The 14673-nt window shown below is 38.4% G+C and overlaps 1 long non-coding RNA gene across 2 annotated transcripts; it reads left to right on the forward strand.

Annotated features, from left to right (window-relative positions):
• The first annotated feature begins 9217 nt into the window (after positions 1 to 9217).
• LOC307003310 lies at positions 9218 to 14606 on the forward strand. Of its 2 annotated transcripts, none has more exons than XR_013798671.1 (4): positions 9218 to 9276; positions 10181 to 10239; positions 11470 to 11630; positions 14209 to 14606. It is a non-coding gene; the product is annotated as an uncharacterized lncRNA (long non-coding RNA). The 2 variants fall into 2 exon arrangements; XR_013798672.1 differs by having other exon boundaries at positions 14206 to 14255.
• The last annotated feature ends 67 nt before the right edge of the window (positions 14607 to 14673 follow it).

A 14673-nucleotide genomic window follows, 5' to 3' on the forward strand; every position in this document is an offset into this window, starting at 1 on the left:
CATGCTCTGATGTAATGTGACTACCACCTACTGGTGGAAAAACAAGTCCCCAGTGCCCCTGTCCCCATTTCCTCATGTCTCTGTGAACCACGGGCACTAATTGTCTGAGACACAATCGTCACAGCTGGCACTTGAAATGACCAATTTGGTTTGTTTGTTTGTTTTCGCCCTACTACCCTAAGCAAAGTTGAAAGCAGTACCATGAACTCTTATCATACACAGTTATGATATCAAGTGGCAACATGCTGTGCTGTTGCTTTCTAGTTAATTACAAAAGCCAATCACACTCACCTCGGTGGCCCGACCCTTATAACGGGTCTTTAGATTAAAGGATTGTATATGTTAAAAGGTTGTTATAAAGTCAAAAGCTCTCCTGATCTGCATGGCAGTGCTTTTAGTGCAATTTCCTATATGTACCAACATGAAGTCCGGAAGCAGACGCTAAGCTGTTTAGAGGACTGACCCATGTTATCAATCTAATGAGGGAGGGGAGCTCGGTCAAGCAGCTTTTCCAAAGGCTACGCTTGCGATGCCTGAAACACGGATCACTGACTCTGCTTGTATTTCACAGTATGAGAGTTTACCTCTGTCTACTTCCACTGCTGTAGACAAAGGCAGGTTTGCCTTGGGGATTTTGAAACGTGGTCCAATGACTCGCAAAGTAACAAGTGCTTCTGCTGTAGTCTGCTTCGGGAAAGCTTCTGGAAGCAGGGATCACTAAGAGCCCTGTGTTTTTCTGTTAGAGGTCCCGGTCTTGATGAGAGGGTGCTGAACTCAAACATGGCCGAGGGCTGAATTCTTGACCCGAGAGTATCTCCTCCGTCTGAGCCGTGCGCAATTGCATTGCCTCGCCAGCCTGACAGAGATCTCCCGGCCATGGTCAGCAGGCTTGACCACACATTAGCCCTCATTATGTATTTCAACAAAGAGGAAAGTGAATTCAATGGGAAACTGCATTCAGAAGGAAGACTTGATGCGTTCTCTGAACTGAAGGCTGGCACATGTTAGGGGTAAATATTTGTCTTTAGTCTAAGGGTGTCTTTTGTTCTATTGTGGGGGGTTTTAAACGTCCTATTATGCTTTTTCACTTTTTCAACTTTAGTTAGTGTGTAATGTTGCTGTTTGAGCATAAAAAAGATCTGCAAGGTTACAAAGCTCAAAGTCCACTTCAAAGGGAGAGATTTTATTTAACAGAATCCACTTTTTAGAAGAAAAGATCCAGAATCCACTTTTCAAGAATTACAACGAACGACTCATTTTGGACTACTACGCACTTTTTCCAGATCTAATGAAGTCATAATGTTCCTCATTTAAATAATCCTCGCCAACAAAATATGCAAAAAAGGCCTGGTTGAGCTGCGCTAGAGAAGATGAAGAGTGTTGTCGCTGTTTTTTTTGCCCAGAAAAAGTTTGTCCTAAGGCTGACAAACTGAGAGTGGTTAAAATGTATTTTTAACTCTGTTCCTCAACATTATAATCTCAACGTTTGTCTGAGCGCTGCACATTTTATTTTAGCTTCCAGAAACTGTACAATGAAGGCAAAAGCTTCTCCTAAAAAGACGTAGCCATTATCATTTTGTCGAGACAATCTGTTGTTTATGGATCACAACTTAGTGTATGTCTTATTATTTGTAGTAGTGTTTTCTAATTTAACAGTTCCAATTATAAGTTTTATATGTAGGCTAGTTGCTATTGATAGCTTTGATGTAAACGAAGGTCAAAGCTTTGCCTCCGCTAGCTAACATTTCAGTATTGATATAGTGTTGTTTACTGTAGCTTTTTTAAGCTTTTGCTTTTGTAAGACTTAGGAAAATGCCCCTTAGGAAAATGATCCATGATTTTGTGATCGATTACTGTTTGTATTACCATTCTGAAATGGTGAATAACATAAGAAGAAAAAAGAAAAAAAAACATACCACCCTGAAACGTCCTGTGAAATTCGTGGTTGCAAAGTCTGTGCTTGAAATCCGTTCAGCACAATCCTCTTTGTTAACACTGTCAGGGTCTGAATCGGGCTCGAAATGGTTTGAAATTGACGCCATACGCCATCGTTAATGTTTACATCTGACTGAGTTGCTCACGGTTATGAAGGGCCGGGACATTTCCCAAACACCAGCTAAGCAGTGCCAATTTGACGCCATATTGACGCAAATTTGTCATCCAAATGTTGGTTAATGATGTTACGCAGGTGGTGGAGTAATAACTTCTTTTAATTTATCTGTTTCAGATTAATGCCAGTATTTTTGCTATAAATTATGGACATGGCACTGGGGACTAATTCACAGTTTTTCTGTTATTTTGCTTTATTTACAGATTCAATCATGCTCTTTCTTACATACTAGAGCACATGAGAATGAACGCACATGCGCAGTCTTCAAAAATGGTGCTTTAAATCTCTTGACAAACTACATGTTGAAAGAAATTGATATATATTCGAAAATGAAAGATACTGTATAAGGCCCTATTTTAACGATCTGAGCGTATGGTCTAAAGCGCAGGGCACAAGTGCACTTAGGGTGTATCCGAATACACTTTTGCTAGTTTAACGACGGGAAAAAAAGTCAGTGCGCCAGGCGCGTGGTCCAAAAAGGTGGTCCCTATTCTCTTAATGAGTAATTGGTACGTTTTGGGCTTTACGTGCAATAAACCAATGAGAGTCTCATCTCCCATTCACTTTAAATGCCAGTTGCGCCATGGCAGATTCGCTATTTATTTACATGACGGAATTTGCAAGTGGAAAAACTGAATGCGTCTCCAGAGAGCAAGCGGATCTGCTCGCGCGCCAGGTTAAAGAGCGCAAGCTGACCATCTATGGGACAAGCCGGATTCCACCATATCTTTACGACACAATAATAATATTTTACATTGTAATCCTTTTATTTTTAATATTTGGCATGTTTGTGTGTGGCTGTGCATCGCTGTGTGTTTAATAAGCAGAGTGTATGCACGTCGTGGACCCACCTATAGGCACACATTACTAACACACTCTTTAAATAACAAAAAAATACTGCGCCATTGACTTTAGACCAGGTTTTTGTTGGTCAATGGCGTAGTCTATTTCCGTTGCCTCAAAATAGCAACGCACACCTTGTGTGTGTGATACACATATATATATATAGTATACCATGGAACTCAATGAGTGCTGTCAACTGCCTGGTTACCAGATTACATTGGAAACTATAACTTGGCAAGGCAGTTTTTAGGCAAATGGACCAAAGTAATAACTAGTTTAGCTATTGACATAGTTACCAACATATACCTTGTTATGTGAACTTATAATATACAGCAAATCTGATGCTATGCAAACTCTATGCTATGTTGATGCATGTTTTATTACGGGTAGCCTACTGTCGCTTAACCTTTTGGTTTGCAAACTCTTTATGGTTTGAAATCAACACGCATGGCAATGGATGAATAATAAAAGCATGCAGGAAATCCATTCATACACCTCTAAAACAAATAATTATTATTGGCTTACCATGATAATTTAGGGTAAATGTAAATGTAAAACCTGTTAATACTGAGTGTACCTTCAAAGGTAGCCTGTAGTTCAACCAAAAAAAATAAAAAAATAAAATCTGACATCCTTTACTTGTATGACTTTCATTCTTCTGTTCAACACAAAATATTTTTTTCAAAGAATAATGCTATTAATATAATGTAATGCTGTTCATTTTGCTAAATATCTTATTTTATGTTCTAAAGAAAAAAAAAGTCATACAGGTTTAGAACAAGACGAGGGTGAGTGAGAAAATTTTCATTTTTTAGTGAACTATCATTTTCAAACAGCAAAAGAGGGGGGAAAGGCAGTCTGTAACAGCCAGACTTGTATCACATTTCCAATACACGTTTCCTTTGATGAGATTGTTGCATACGGTATTGTTTTTGTAATCTTCCATAGCTTTGTTCACCTTTGATCCCTTCCTGATGGAGTGACCTCTGATAAGCATGGACTTTATATGACACAAGCAACCATGTCAAGCACATTTATTCCCTTATTCATCCAGCTTGTTCTGTCCTGACATTCATCCACCACCCCCAAATCCTAAGTCAGACCGCAATACAATGTTTCAAAACTCTTTGGCACTCAGCAGGAGGGATTCAACAAGTTTCTTTTTATTTAGCAAAAGAAATGATTGGACCTTGCAGGGGCAAGCTTCAGACCATAGCAATCCTATTTCATGGAGGAAATTTCCCCCTTTCCCCCTCTGTCCTCCTGTAAAGTTGAATTGAAGTCATAGTTAAGATCACTCTCTTTGAGTCTGAGTCAGACCAATTTACCACCTGGAGAGGAGGGTAGGTTTGGGGGTGTCCGTTTTTAATTGGGGGGCTCACTTGGTACAGCGACGCCACATCCTTTGGGCACTATGTCTGACTTTGTGCTGGGCTCCAGCCACAGGAAATCCCTCACCTCATTAAGGAAGAAGAAAGATTAATTGACCAGTTCACTAACTTCCAGCCCCAGGACTTGATCAACTTTGTAAAGGAACTCGCCAATTAGACCTTAGCTCAGCGTGACGTCTTCTTTAGACCAGGAGTAATCCTTTTATTATCATTATTCTGGGCAATCATCTAAGGAGATAAAGATTAGTTCTCCCTCATTTGCAGACACTACAGAGACCTTGAATTACAGCCAAGTTTTTTTATTTTTTTATATTTTTTATATAATGTCAAAGAATATCACCCTAAAAAGAAATGCACACACTGGGGAAAGCAATCACATTAGCAAAAACAAGTTGATGTAATAATTTCAAAATAGGAAGCAATACTGACCATCAACTACTTTTAGGGGCCACCATCCAAAACACGGCTGGTACAGAGGCTTATTTTGACCTGGATACATGTGCGCTCTCTCCTATGTTCAAATATTCTTGTGAACAAACAGAAGAGCAAGATGTGCAAGCAACTTCATATAGGAGCGTTGTTATCGCACCCCGGGAGGCCTAAAATATGAATTTAATACAAGTTGTGAAGGTGGCTGGGTCCTGTCTACAACACAGGCAGTTATATATCAGACCAGACCAGGTCAGCAACACAGTAAGCCCATTACAAATTTAACAACCCATTGCCTATAGAAAAACCCCATGTGGTGATCTCCGCCATTTCTCAACAAAAGGCCAGGCCAATTTCCTCTGGTAAACTGCTAGATTGATGTGACACTTTTGGCTCCAATTAACCTTAAAAGTGAACGTTCTTCCCCAGCCTCCCTTGCTTTAGAAATTTACTTTATTTATTTATTTTCTCAAAGCATCTTCCATTCACAGGATAACAAAAAAGTATGGAGCAATCCATTTCCTTACTTTACTTACCTAACTTTTTTTTAACAATCCCTGCCCACCTAAACCGGTAGCACAAACACATTCCATTAGACTAGAGAATAGTCCAGTGTTTAGGAAAATATTTCCATAATACACAAACATATGAGAAAATTAGGGCTACTGTATCTCACGCGTGCACAGTGATACGTGTGTAAAGGAAGCACAGTTTTGCTCGGTGAAATAAACGTGTTAATTCGACACACAAATGCCGTCACACAATGCGATGCAACAATTTCTCTTGCGGTTGGAATCAAAGAAGTTATCTATATAATGCCATATCTACACTGCCAACACACAGTTATAATAGCACGTTTGTCAAGAAAGACAGCAGCAGCAGTAAAACGTGTCTAATGCTATGAGAGGGGGAAGAAGGATAGGCTACTTAAAATCGCCTGCATTACCTAGCTCAACTTACAGTTACATACGGTTAATAGATTAGTGCAGGTATGACATCACTTTCTAAACCAAAATGTGGAAATGAGTTAGCATTTTAGCATCTTAGCAATTCCATCGTCCTGCAGTCCATGGGTGCTTTAAATGGGATTTTGGTTAAATGTCTGAAATAAAGTCTAAACAGCTAGCTTGCTAAACACAAGCTCAAGACACTTTACGTTTTATTCTACGACGTAAAATACATCAGTATTACCCCACGAGTGATTTTTTAAGCAGTTCCGTGTCTTGAAAAGGGTGGTTTTTAAGGGTGGTTTTTTTATGGGACTACAGAGGCTGTCGGGTAGATTAAACGTCATCATGCCGGACAGGTGAGCTCAGTCCAACTCAACCTCAACTCTTTCTGGGAAATTTTTTAGATAAAAAACTGAAAGAGTTGTCAAAAGCTTAGTAGTGGTGACGTTGAAGTCGTGAGACGTGGTGTAGTTCGTTTATACCCTACCTTTAGCTTTTTTTTACTTCAGGCAACTGCATTTAGTTTTTAAAATTCATAAAAACTGTGTTAATCTGTTAAAATTATCTTGATGGACAAAATGTGTAAGTAGCCTATCATAAACTTTTGTTGATCTCTGAGCTATTTTTGTTGTTGCGATAATCCAAAAGCCTATGGTAAAATCCTATTGAGCTTTGTTGAGGGAACCATTGTAATGCTAACTGTCTGTTGGCCTACAAAGTGACATCATATAATAATTATGAATAACTTTATTGCAACTATTTAGCCTACCTTTATTTATACAATAAACCAATAAAGCACTTATCACATGACAGTGATATTACCAGTTCATTTAGGATTAGTGTCATGCCTAACAACACTCATACCTGTGCTAAAATCACTTCATGTGTACCACCACAATTCAACAATATCTTCCTCTGCCCTCAGCCATGCTAGGCACTGCGATAAAGAGGCCTCAGTCATTTAGCAATGTGCAATGGCTTTTTAACTCGAGGCGATAGAGATGTCACATGCAGCAAGGTGCCAGGAATATGGTGCTGCCAACACCTGTCGTTTCTGAAGAAGGTAATGTCGCTAATAGCAGCTCTGCTTCTAATAGACTGCATCTGCAGCACACACACGTGTGTATGTGTTCGACACCCGAGAGCACGCACACGTCGTGTGCTTAGAAGAGAACAGAAGATATGTCATCCTCACTTACTTCAGGAGTTCATTATGAAACTGCTCCTGGGTGGGCCGCTGCATTTTTCCTCTTTCTCTTATCGTTTTGGAAGGTCCATATGGGTCAACTAGCACAACTGGTTGATGTTTCTGGTTGCAATTAACCTTCAATTTGACTAGCAGTGAGTATTTTGGATTGGTAATTTTACACTCTAAAAAATGCTGGGTTGTTTCAACCCAATTTTGGGTCAAATATGGACAAACCCAGCCGTTGGGTAAAAAAATTTAATTACATTTTTAACCCAACGTTTGGGTTTGTCCATATTTGACCCAAAATTGGGTTGAAACAACCCAGCATTTTTTAGAGTGTATATATCAAAACAACTAAATGCAGGCCATTCGCTCATTCAGTTCCCAACCAGATGAACAGCCTGATGTCACTTCTGGGCTGTGTTATTTTATTATTATTTATATACTATTATAGTGCTTATTAATACTTTATAAGATGTCTTTGTACCATTAAAACATCACTCTAAAAATGCTGGGTTGTTTTAACCCAATTTTGGGTCAAATATGGACAAACCCAAACGTTGGATCAAAAATGCAATAAAAAAATTTAACCCAATGGCTGGGTTTGTCCATATTTGACCCAAAATTGGGTTAAAAAACCCCAGCATTTTTTAGAGTGATCCTGCAAGTTTCATAACTTAAAAAGTTCTCCTCACTGTAAACAAAGCATTTATTTAAACATACTCCAAAAATGTGTCGTTTGGATACCGTGGGATTTGTGACATCACACAGGCAAATACATTTGCATATGACCAATAGTCATCTTCTTAGCACCATAGGCCCCGCCCTCTGCTATTCAGTAGCTTAATGACTGAAACTTGCCAACACCAGATGTGAGCGTTGTGTCACATAAAAAAATATAGAACCCATTATAATCATGGTGCTGTCTACACTGGATAGAGTATACAGATGCGCGAGTTTCTGGCGTTCTCCACACGTACGCAGTATGCAGTGACGTTAGCCAATCAGAACAGTGGCCGTTTACTGACATGCCTTAAAGGAGCCGCCCCTTTAAAACAGATCATTTCAGACAGATCGAGGGTCAGAATGAAGGTTGCAAAAAACATTATTAACATTATAAATAATGAAATAGTCCATGTCATGACCCCTTTAACTCTGTAGCTGCAGATGTTCCACATGTGTGGTCCCAAACTATGTGGTCTGTGATGTGAAAAACAGCAGAACGGAAAAAATCCACATAAAGTCCATTCAACGCTTTTGAGATCCATCCAAATATAGTGTGTAAATATAGTGTGTAATACAAATTGTCTCACAGCAGATTAATTTGTTTTATATGTATTTTTTTGTGTAAGATTTATATGTAAGATTCTGTTGTGCACTGTTAGACTTTGCCGTAATTTTACAGTTACTTACCGCAAAAAAGCCCAGTAAAATACCACTTATATTATTTACGGTTAACTACTGTAATATGCACTGCATTGTGGGTATTTTGTGTGAAATTTACAGTAACTTACTGTATATGGTAATTTACAGTACTTTACTGTTTACGCAAAAGCAGTAGTGCTACTGTAAATGAAGAAGACAGATTTCTTTAAGTGTGTAGGCTTCTTTTGACAAGGCCTGCCTCTCTGCAGTATATATGAATTTGGCATATATGCAAAGCACTATACAGGAAAAAAAAAATAATAGCCTAATAATAAAAAAAATATATCAATACATTAATAAATTAAAAAAGGATTTTAAATACAGAAATGTCGGCCCTCTGAAAAGTATAATCATGCATAGTTATATACTAAATATATTAGTTTCACCTTTTAATTTGAATTACTGAAATACATGAACTTTTGCACAATATTGTTGCCTAATCATTGCCTTATAATTCGCGGGATGACTGCACTTGTGTTCATTGTGTACACAATGTGTATTAGGCTACTCATAGGGCTATGCATATTGTATTAATGTGTTAGGCCTATTAAAATGTCATATAAAAATGTTTTATAGTTTTTTCCCCTGTGTTCTGCAGATGAAAATCATGAATCTGCATTCTCAATAAGCAATGCACACGCTGGATGTTTAAAAGTTAAATAAAAAACACGTGGATGGAAGGATTTATTTTAATCCTATATAAATAAGTCATTTTTATATTAGAATTTTCTCAAAAAACTGGTTCCCATACATAGACATTAGACCTTATTTTTTATGATTTTATAAAATTAATATTTTAATTGTTGCTCGCGTGCAAAGCCCGCGCAACAGCCTCGCAGACTGTAAACAGAGGTTTGTGTGTGAGTGTGTCAAGCGCGCTTATCAGACGTCCCTGCTGAGAGTGGATCGCCACAGACGCCAGCTGTGAGTTTTTCTGAGGTAAGTAGGCTAATTTAACTGAACAAATTTCTTTTATGTTACTTTTACAGCGTAAACTATTACCAATATCAATTAAATATAGCTAAATGTATGAAGAAAGTAAATAATACAATCTAATAGGCTATTATTACTAAAAGGACAGTCTGAAGGAACTTAGTTTTCCTCAAAAACTGCCGCTTTCATATCCCATTATGTCTGACTGCCTTTTCCAGTCGATGGACCCAATCTAGTATTTACACAAACAATGGTTTTCCGTAATTTTTACGACCAGTTAAGGCATATTTTACTCGTCATTTAAAAAAATACCGTTAATGTGTGTGACGTTAGGCTATTTTGAAGTTACCTAGCGCGTTTTTTTCAAAGGCACTCTCTCGCGCTCTCGCTCCAGGCCGATTCTATGGGAGTGCTATGCACCCTCAAACGGAAGCAAGAGCACCCTCAATTGATACTGTAATAATATTTTGGCGCAACAGATTTGCCAAACGCCCCAGTGTATATTTGTGCTTATTTGTGTTCACGCTCTGGAGAACGGAAAATTAATCCATTTACAACGGGTTTTGCAGCGGTGAGCAGCAGTAGCCAATCACAGATTACCGGTAGTTGTTGGTCTCTTGTCGATTTATGCAGGCTCGCGAATTTCGGGCTCGCGAACAAATGTCCTCTATTGAGGACAATAAAGAATGAATATGAATGTGATATGAATATGAATCCTCTCATTAACAAAGTGTAAACACGATGTAAGAGATGTATTGGACCGACAGCTGCAAACTATTTCTGAAGTGACAGCTAAATTTACATAATAGTATCATACGTGCTGTACATGTTCATAACATATAGTCATTAGCCAATATTCATCGATGAAAAAATAATGTTTCTTTTTTTTCTCTTTTGTCTGTGTCAACAGGAGCTAACTACAGCCCAAAGGCTCTTTTAAGAACCACAGCACTGAGGGTCTTTGGCTTTGTAAGTATATGTTTTGAGTAAATATCAGATGCATTATGTGATAATGGAGCCTTGCAGGCCCTACGCTTTCTTTAATTTATTCATTTAACCATATTAAATGTGTCATATTTTGGGCTCTGGTTTAACGATCTAAACGTATGATAGGGCCCTTTATGTCAAATTTATAAATTAATATAAATTGAGTTATAATAATACAACACAATCAGGAAGAATAAGTTATCAATCAAATTAAATCAGAATCAACAAAATTCATACTTCACAACACTGGAAAAAAGTTGTTTGCAACTTCCGGTTCACTGGGACTTAAATGAGCCTCAGAAGTGGCAGGAATGCATTTAAATTCTTGATAACAGTGTTATGAGATTAAAGTCAGCATTAAAATCAAGATTGACCCTGTTTACTTTGTTAGCGCATATTACTAGTCTTGTGGTGAACAATGAATCCGTGCAAGTTAATACACAGAAAAAAATAGTTTGCCGTGGTAATCTATAATCAAAGTCTGAAAAGTTACTTCCGGTCTGAAATGGCGTTCCTTTTCTGATGATGTAGGCTTGACGGCTTGGGTTGGAAAACGCTTAACCACTCCCCTCAAACCGTTAGTCTGCTTTGAGCGAGAGATGGAGAGGAGGAGCGCTGAAGTAAAACCCTGCCCTCTGTTCAATATTCTGTTTCACTGGGAAATACGTCACAACACTGGAGACAAGTCATTTGCAACTTCCGGTTCACGCGTACTTTAATGTTTTAAATAGAAGGTTTTGATTATAAAATATAAAATGATTTAAATAATACTTTAAAGGGTTAGTTCATCCAAAATTGATAATTCTGTCAGTAATTAATCACCCTCATGTTGTTCCAACCATGTAAGTCTTTCGTTCATCTTCCGAACACAATTTAGGATATTTTTGATGAAATCTGAGAGCTGTCTCACTCCACCATAGGCTTTCAGAGGGAAGGAATCTTGCTGGCCCAGAAAAGTTATTAAAGAGATCGTTAATATATTCCAAGTGACTACAGTGGCTCAATCTTAAGTTTATCAAGCGACGAGAATATTTTTTGTTTGCAAAAAAAACACAAAAATAACAACTTTATTCCACTATTAATTTCCTTCTCTCTGGGCCTCGAGTGAGTTCACTAGTATAACTGTGCAGCGCGTCTGTGTTAGAGGGCCGCTTTTAAAGATGACTACTGTATGTGTTAATATGAAAATGTAAGACCTGTGTTTGTTTTAAGATTCTTTTTAAGGATCAACCCTGAAGAGGTTGTGCACGGCCAAAGTTGGCACAAGTCGAAAGACAGGAGGTGTTGTAAAGAGAAAGGTGACTGCCATCAACTCCCGGGTAGCAACGTTTCTGCAGAGGCTCACCGAAATTGAGTGGAGAACATCAAATTAGGTAAGTTTCTTATGCAGTGCTGGACTGGTACAAAAAATTGGCCCGGACAGGCCACCACAACCAGTCAGACACCAACACCAGTACACAATTTTTGCAGTTCCATTAAATATTTGTCCCTGCTGTTCTCAGGGTGTCCGTGAATCCTTTAAAGGACAAATCCGGTGAAAAATGAACCTAGGGGTAATTAACACATGGTTACCGAGTAGATCGTTCTCTGGGATGCGTTTTCATGATAATCGAATGTAAAGAGTTTTATCTCTAAATACAGATTAGCTTATAACGCTAGTATATGGGGCAGAGAGTAAGTTTAAGTAAATCGCTAGTTAATACCACTAACAAGGCTCAAAATAGCCTCACACTACCACGGTAGCATAATGAGGGTCCTTACATGCAAACCGAAGCATTGAGAACTTTGTAAGTGTACAAACAGTTTAATAAGAAGATACTTTATAAAGACAGTACAATACGCGTATTCAGACACAGCCATCTTGGAAAACAGTCTCGACAAGTCGAGCAACGATTGCCATGCTAAGTGATTTGAACTGTGACTTGGAATCTTCTGTTGTTTCCGGAAGAAAGCACTGAACGCAACAGAGAAAATAAATAAATAAAAATAATAATACAAAAATGAACAAGTCACAGTTCATATCACTTAGCACAGTGTTCGTTGCTCGACTTGTCGAGACTGTTTTCCAAGATGTCTGTGTCTGAATACGTGTAATGTACTGTCTTTATTAAGTATCTTCTTATTAAACTGTTTGTACACTTACAAAGTTCTCAATGCTTCGGTTTGCATGTAAGGACCCTCATTATGCTACCATGGTAGTGTGAGGCTATTTTGAGCCTTGTTAGTGGTATTGACTAGCGATTTACTTAAACTTACTCTCTGCCCCATATACTAGCGTTATAAGCTAATCTGTTTTTAGAGATAAAACTCTTTACATTCGATTATCATGAAAACGCATCCCAGAGAACGATCTACTCGGTAACCATGTGCTAATTACCCCTAGGTTTATTTTTCACCGGAGTTTTCTTTTATAGGAACACTCCACCGTTTTTTTAAAATAGGGCTTATTCACCGTCTTTCCTACATTTAGATAGGTGGGCAAATGCATTTGTCTCAGTGCATGCATTGTTTTAGTTTGACAGGGTCGGCGCTTGCTTAGCTTAGCATAATGAATGGAATCCTTTGTTGCCAGCTAGCATGTACTGAGTAAAAGTGATAAAAAATAAAACACCTAATTACTACTGCGTATTCACAAGTACAAATAGCGATGCAGATTAAGACTAGGTGATTTCCAAGGCAAATATTGACTTGGGACTATATCATGGTGAAGCACAGGCGAAGCACTGCTACTTGGGCGCAGAGATATCACGCAACACATGAAATCTGTCAACTTACCGGCGTGACCTGCACCGAGTATCTTCGCTTTTGGATTGTGTTGAGTTTATTTCAGTCGGCATAGGTTGGCATATTCCCCCACACTCACACCACCAGTTTGTGTTGGCTCTCATCCTCACGTCCTCAGGTTGTTGAGCGATCGCAACCTCCTCCTCCTGTTGTTCTATTTCCAAAGCACGCAGCTCCTCTTCTGAAAACTCTGGTTCATAGAGGTATGGTTCTGGATCTTGACTGTCTGAGAAGTCACCCTCTTCGTCTCTCACAAAATCAGCCATGTTCATCGCCATTTACTATGTCTACTGTAGTAAAAATAGCCAGCTACTATTATGTTGACTGGGATTTCATGTGTTGCGTGATATCTCTGCACTCAAGTAGCAGTGCTTCACCTGTGCTTCACCCTAATATAGTCCCAAGTCAAAATCTGTCTAGGAAATCGCCTAGTCTTAATCTGCATTGCTATTTGTACTCGTTGTGAATACGCAGGCCACAAGAAGTAATTAGGTGTTTTTTTATATCACTTTTACTCAGAACATGCTAGCTGGCAACAAAAGATTCCATTCATTATGCTAAGCTAAGCTAGTGGCGACCCTGCCAAACTAAAACAACGCATGCACTGAGACAAAAGTCTAAATTTAAAGGTGCTCTAAGCGATGTCACGCATTTTTTAGGCCAAACATTTTTTTGTCACATACAGCAAATATCTCCTCACTATCCACTAGCTGTCTGTCTCCTGAACACACTCTAAAAAAACGCGGTCTCTGTAGACACCCCAGGCTCCACAAACAGCAACAAAAACAAACTGGACTAACCCGCACCACAACATAACAAACAGTGTTCCAGCCAATAACCGACAAGAAGGATTTGGGGGTGGGGTTTGGGTTGTTAGTGCGCGGATGAGGAGGAGGGAGGGTCTAGCTAGCCTCCGTTTTGTTTGGCAATAGTTCGAACGTCAACAAGAAGTGACGTCACCCAGGATCGCTTAGAGAACCTTTAAGAAAGACGGTGATTAAGCTCATATTACATGTGCGGTGCTACCAAATCTGGTGCTGGTGCTACAATCTGTAGAACTTGCTGTTTGAGTGTGTTATGTCCAAGGATGTATTTTTTATTTATTTATTTTTTTTAATTTATTTTCCCCTTTCTCCCTGTTTCTCTCTCTCTACTTTCCATAAGCAGAAAGGAATTGCTGCCACCTGACGCCAATGATCGGGTGTAAATCTGCTGTGATTGGAGGAGAGTAAGCTTTGGGGGCAAAAGCAGCACCATTCCTCAGATCAGTTATTTATTTGTAAACTTTTGTTGTATTGTTCTTTATCATACAAATGTATATTGTTATTTTTTTGGGATTAGTAGAGAGGTGGGTGCCATTTCCTTTTGATTTAATTTCCTCTTGTTTTAGCTGAGAACTCTTAGTGTATTTTGTATTTGATTTAAGAAAAAAAAAATGTGTATTGTCATGATCTGCTTTTATTTGTTATGCATGAATTTCTCTTTTAAATGTTGCATCACAATAAGTAAATTGAATGTAATAAATTGTGATAGTAAATAATAAATATGCTGATGTACATGAACTCAAGTAACTTTTTTGGAATTTATTCAATTCAATAGCATTAATAGTGTAAAATAAATGAAAAATAAGTT

This window comes from Phoxinus phoxinus (genome assembly GCF_949152265.1).
Source record: "Phoxinus phoxinus genome assembly, chromosome: 8".
Classification (NCBI taxonomy): Eukaryota; Metazoa; Chordata; class Actinopteri; order Cypriniformes; family Leuciscidae; genus Phoxinus; species Phoxinus phoxinus.